The sequence below is a fragment of the Eptatretus burgeri genome, chromosome 1, assembly GCF_056783735.1.
Source record: "Eptatretus burgeri isolate ZD-2024b chromosome 1, Ebu_testis_v1, whole genome shotgun sequence".
Classification (NCBI taxonomy): Eukaryota; Metazoa; Chordata; class Myxini; order Myxiniformes; family Myxinidae; genus Eptatretus; species Eptatretus burgeri.
In genome coordinates this window covers 85,839,712-85,846,775 of record NC_140961.1, presented here as the reverse complement: position 1 = coordinate 85,846,775, position 7,064 = coordinate 85,839,712, and positions in this window count along the sequence as shown.

Here is a 7,064-nt window from a genome sequence, read left to right as displayed (position 1 = left end):
TACAAACGATTCGCCCTTCTTTATAGAAAAAAATATTTTAATTCGAACTGTGAATTCTGTATGACCTGGAGATAAAATCAACACTTCTGTATCTTTGGAATGCACGGCCGTTTTATTTAAGGCACGTTTGTTAATTCATCTCTCATACAAATAACCACATTGTGAATTTTTATTTCTTACAATATTTGACAAGTTGTAAATTTGATGTTGTATTCTTTCCAAATTCTTTAAACCACTCATCAATGCTCATTTATTTATAAGAAAGACATAATCCATTACCCCTTTTGGTTAATTTTACACCTGCTTGTGCAATAGAAGAAAGCAAATCTCCAACTAACAAGCTCGCTTTATCAGGCAGACCTTCAAGTTTTTCAGCAAAATCTACAATTACACCACTTCCACTAATTTGTTTCTCCAACTCTTTGTTACGTCTTTCCAATTCTTTTTGAGCCTGGAGTTGAGCCTTCCTTTCGTTGGCAGTTTTCACCGCTGTTGAAATACCACCCGTCAATGCTCCAACCGCACTTAAACCAGCAAATAAAGGAATTAGAAATGGGAGAAATCCTCCACTCGTCCCTCTTATTGAATATTTTTTCAACATTGGTTTTGTCATTTTAATTTTAAGTGAGCCAGTGTCATTCAAGATTTTCACCTGTTCTCTTGTGAGCAAAACATCAATTCTTACTGCTCCTTTTCTCTGAATTGTATTAACGTTAATCGTACAAGGCTTTTTATTTTGAACACAAGATGATAGTTGATGAAGAGTGATGTGATCAACATATACCCCAGTTCGTACTTTGCCACTCAATTATTTAACAAAAAATTGTGAGACTAATCATAACACCATTATCTGTATTCATCTGCAATTCTGTTTCTTCCAAAAGCAAACAATATGTATCAACTTCTTCACTCTCTCCTCTTTCAATGTACAGGGAAGTATCTACTCAATTAGACTTTATAGTTTCCTTTTGAGCACTCAGGTCAAATGCATAGATTGTATACAAACTTGTAAATGCTGTCATGTCCAAAATAGGTTCTTTATTTCCATTAATTTCGCACACCTTTTGGTAAGACTTGTATGCTTCAGCAAAATCATTTTTTTCCCAATTAATTTCCAATCTATCTCGTGGGTAAAATGTTCCATCTAGAGAAACACGAAGTTGTTTCACCTCAGCCTTATCACTCAATGCATTATTCTTATCAGTTGCAGTATCACCATCTGGCTTTTTAAAAATGATCCACAGATATCGTGGCTTTCCTTCCAGAACACCCAAATTCCACGTGTAAGTGGTTTGGTTGAGTTTAACGTGTTAACATCTTCGTTTGAGGTATGATACACCGAGTGGTTTCTTTGAGTTAAGTCATCTATTCAACTTCTCTTCTGTTTTAAGATTACGAGTATATTCACCAATATACCAACTCATTTAATCAATTACAAATTTATTCTGATCACCAAAAGCACGAGCAACACCAAAAAGTAATCCATTTTCATTATCGTTCCTTTGTAGTTGAAATCTAATTTTAAGACCACACAGAACTTTATCATGATCACAAAATCCAATATACCTTTAAGAGGAACTGCCACAGTAAAACTATTTTCTGCTTTTGTATCATCATTATACATTCCTTTCCTTTGAGTATATCCAGGGTCTGTGTTTGTTCCCGTTGACATATCAGGAATAAAACCTTCGACAGCCCCCTTTCCCATTCTATCACCTAATGAATATAGTGTAAATTTCATCATTTCAGATACAGCAGAAACATAATCAACTGCTTCAACTACTTGTGTTCCAATGTACAAACGAACACTATCAAACATTTCCCAGAAGAAATCATTTACGAGTGTAGTGTTTGTGTTATTCTCAGCCTGAGTCAATGTAAATTTACACAATAAGAAACCTCCGGATAGATTCAAATAGGTTTGTTGATTATTTATTTCAAAACCTTTTGTACCATTTGCCTTCCAGTCTGTTCCACTTATTGCATTTACCTTGATGTAATCTTCTTTTTTAGTGGAGTTTGAGATAATAATAGTATCATCCAAATCATAGATACTATCAATTGCTTCCATACTTGTATTTATTGAGGAAAAAAGATGTTAAAACTTTTGAAACCCTGATCAACGTATTCAAATTATTTTCTGTCTTTCTTGGGGAGACAACCGAGTTTTGCCTTTCTTAATTTCTTTTATTACTTGTAATTTATGAGATTCCTTTTCGGCATCTTTTATACTCTTTATAGCACCTATTACATTTCCCAGAGCAGAAGCAGTTGAACCAATTAGGTGTTTATGTTTAAGAATAGTTCAACGGATACCCATTAGAGTATCAATTATCCCATCTCCTCTAAGTTGATGTCCAACACTCCTGGGTCTCGGAGGTTTATAGTATCCTCTACCAAGATACATACCTTCGCCCTTGTAGTATGGGGAAAGGAACATCCCATATCCTGTAATTATTTCATATTTTCCCAACTCGTGTTTCCTCACAATAACCATCGTATTTATTTATTGGAAAACTTCATGTAGGTGAATTCTGATGGATATAACTTCGCCATTAAAATAAATCATACGATTATCTTGGTCGGTTATCCTAAAATTTACTCTGTGTATGGTTTTTCCTGACACAGGTAGATAAACCAAATTTTTGGGTTCCATATTGAATTTATAACCAATTGGGGTTGAGTGTGCGCTGAATGAAAATATAGTATTTGTTTTTATTCCATCATGATAAGCACCATCAATCAAATCACAGTGAATTAACACAGAATTTATTCCTGAGGATATTTGAATGACATTATCACTGTAAAACGTCCCATTAGTTTCAATCTTTTTTTTGAGGGGAAACCCAATAACTCTAAAAATGAATTATCAATTGTGAAATCAAGCTTGTTTTTATTTTTAAGTTTAATCCTTGATTTTGAAGTTTGTTTTTGAATATCTATAACATTATTTTTTGGTTCATCACCCTATTTTTTCATAAGTTGAGCAATTTCAGAAGATATTTGAGGAATCTCGTATGCTCCGTGTGAGACTGTTATCATTTTGTATCCACTTCCCGGATTATAACTGAACTTGTCATTTTTCTCAGTTATATTAAATAAGGTATTATAAGTTTCCAATGACAATAAAGATGCCTCATATTCTTTTGTTGTGTCAAGTTGTAGTGGGTATGGGAATGAAGATGTGTGGTCACTTGTTGTGAAATTGAAACTAAGGATTGTGCTTCTCATCTTATTTAATATGAGATAAAATGTCTTTTTATTGATATTTGTTAATTATTTTCATGTTCATCAACTGGTCTAAAATGGCTGATGCTTAATTAAAACAATTGTTATTTCCAGCCTTCTTACTGCCAACAACAATAACAGTCTATTAACTAATTGTCATGGGTCATTTGGAATAAAACTAACACCTAAACCAAGGATACTTAAAGCCTGAATAATGTGTTTCTCCTTCTCCTTTTTACTACTTTTACCAGAAAGAATAACCCCATAATCAACAGAGTTCAGCAGATCAAAATGCACCTTATCCTCATTATTTTTCATATCCAATGGTTTCTCAATACACTTTGATTCATCCCTCACAGTTGAACCTTGTCTTCCATCTTTTGTGAGAAGAAACATTAATCTCGGAGTTAGTTTGACTGAAGGTTGAGCAGAACTCAAGAACCTAAATTAAATATCATTTCCTTTTCTTGAACAAGATGAAATATGGCTGGTTGTTCTGTTGGAATGAGTCCTGCTTTGGTTTTTGAATCCGCTGAATATTCATTGTTTTGAAGAGCATTCATAATATAATCAGGGGGTCGATTCATCTCTTCCAGTTGTTGAAATAATCCTTCATCATCATATTCTAATTCTCCTCTATGCTCTAATTCTTCCTCCATCATTTGACTGAATTTTTTTAACATTTGGAGCTTTCTCAGAGTATATTTTATTGTGGGAACTGTGGAAACATATATCATTTTTTCTTGGGAAGTTTTTAAAAGTAGTTTAAAATTTTTCTCTTGTTCTTTGCAAATGCTTCTTCACCCTTTAGTTTTTGTCTGCGTTTCTTCTTTATGTCTTCCTGTTGTTTTACAACTTTTGAAACCAACTCTTAATGTTCCCAAAATCTTCTTGCTCTTTCTTTCACATCCATTTATTTATTGTAAAATATCATTTAATATCTCATCTTGTTTCACAACAATATATTTATATTTTTCAGTCGTGTGTTTCATTTAATCCCCAAATTCCTTTTTACTACATAATGTAGAACAATTGTCTCTCCAAAAATTGTTTATATCTATTGAATTTAACTTGAATAAAATAAAAGTATTAGCATTGTTTCTGATCGAACGACGAGGAAGTGGAAAGTACGATTGACAAAGATAAATACAATTACAAGAAGAATGTCTCCCTCTTGTGTAGTAGCTGTCCATTACCGTTTGGCTTCTCTCATGAACACAATCATCAAAGATACCGAGGTTCTTTTTAGATTTATCCAAATCTTGCGGAGACGGTATATCATCCGTATTATCACTCAGAATACAAGTTTTCGGTTTTGATTTCTTTTTACATCTCTGTGTATCACAAAGTAGTTGTATTATATCTTCAATGTTATAATCATTTAGGTTTTTTGAAGTTTAAATAAAGCGATTATATCTTCTTTTTGAAGCCCAGCATTACAACCTTGTGAGAGTAGTTGATACTCTCGTTGAAAACTCGACTTTGTGAAAATTATTAAATTATCATAATCTAAAAAGTTGGGAGTGAGGAGCATCTTTAAAAGTAAGCAGGTTTATCTACATCCGCTTGAACCATCTTTGTGACATCTTAATGAATTTGGAAGATTTTTATGATTGTTAAATTTTATCTTATTTTCCCAAATGGGTAAAAAATCATTCATTTATATATTTGGAAAACAGGTTTTTTTAATTGATTGTTGGCTATTTTAGAAACTATATTTTATCCTAAGTTCAAGTTTAATTTCAAGATAATCCATTATTTTATTTATGCAATATCTTGTGTTGATATTTCCCTGAAAATCGCATCCATGAATAATATATAACAACAATCCTTTGAACATTTCTCAAATGGGTTCAGTTTCTTCCCTTGTAAGGAAAGATGTGTTATCACCCTCGTACTTTACATTCATTTCTCTAATCAATCTTGTAAAGTAATTCATTTTTGGTGGAAATCTAAAAGAATTATTTTCCTTTTTATATTTTTTATTATCATTAATTCGAAGATAATCACAGAATATACATTGTTAATAGGCTTTTGACTCTGTGTTTAATCCCCGTTTTTCACACGCAGGACAATTCTCAAATTTGTCATATGGAGAATCAGGGAATTCAAGAGGCTCAAAATCGAGTAAACTATTCATATTTATAAAGTAAAACTTTACTTAAACTGAAATTCATCTTCAATATTATGTTCGATACTTTCAGAATCATCTATACTTTCATAACTATCGTTTGAACACAAACTCTCGGTATCATAACTATCGTTTGAATGCAAACTCTCGGTATCATAATCACTCTCATAATCTTCAAAATCTTCAGTTTAATATTGACTCATATTTATTTAGTGGAAAAAACAGTACCATCGATATCTATATACTTTTTTTCATTTACAGATTCAACTGCTACATTTTTTATATTAAAGGTAATTTTAAAATGATCCTTAACTACAATTGAACGAAATGTCATTTCACCTGATATATTAACATCCTTTATTTCATCAGGATTTATATCTTTCGGGTTGTTGAAAAAAATAAAAATTTCTCCTTGCATATTACAGATGGTCTTATCTTTTCTTTCTCAAGCTTCATCCATAAGTTTTTTATTTTTTGATACTTTTTCTTGTTTCATTGCTTTTTCTAGTTTTGAATATATTGCCAGAAGGAGAGGAGAAATCTTTGTTAGAGATACCTTAATTGATGTTCTTCCAGGTATACTAAAAGCCCTTCCACTGAAGGAAATTGAAGAACTCGTATTATTCACCATAATTGTTTTTAACCAATAGTTGTTATATTTATCTTTGTTCAATTTTACATCCTTGACATATTTCTCAGTATCTTTAACAAATGAAGAGATTGATTGAAACTTGTCTTTTGTGTCTTGAAACATTTTATTTATTCAGTGAAAAAGTTGGAGGATAAAATGGTTTTAAACACAGATTCACCTACAAATTAAACAAAATTTTCATCAAGAAAATTTTAGTTTAAGCAAACTTTTATTATATTAATATGGTGAATACAACGTACTGCGATGTTTGTGATCACGAATATCAATATTATAAAAAACACCTTCAAACCAACAAACAACAGATTGAAAAGATTCAATCTTTTCAAACAAATGTCTCCTTTTGAGTTGGAAAGAAAACATTGTGATATCTGCTCAAAGGATGTTTTGAAGAGTAGTTATAAGAATCACCTTCAATCACAAAAACACAAGAAAAATGAGTTTAAAGTAAAGGGAGACTATTATATTGAAAACACTGATGGGGCATTTAAAGGGCATATAAAAATAAGGATTTTTTCTATTTGGAGAACCCGGTCCATCATCAATAGCTGAATCAATTGAAATTGTGAACCTGATGTTGAAAAAGTTATTAAAAAGAAATGAAAAGTTTAAAGTTTTATATGGGAGTGAAAATGAATATGAAAAGACAAGAAGAACAACAAACTCCTTATATGAGAACAGATCTTCATTTTATAACATCATTTCAAGATTTTTTGAATCGTGGGGTTTATGAAGAACTATCAAGACGAGAGGGGGGATGTTGATAAGACAGTGGTAGGAAGTGCATTTAATATTTAAAAAATCATCTTTTTAGATATACACATTCTGAAATCAATCCCTCTTAAAACTTCTTATATTGAATTACCAAAAGAAATAAAACTTAAGAAGGCAGTTGTTAATATTAAGAACAATGATAATAAATGTTTTCTCTGGTCTGTTCTTGCTCACTTACATCCACCAAAATGTAATTCAGAAAGAGTAAAACAATATATGAAATATGAGAATACCTTGGACATTAAAGATTTTAAATTCCCAATGCCACGAACAGATATTCCT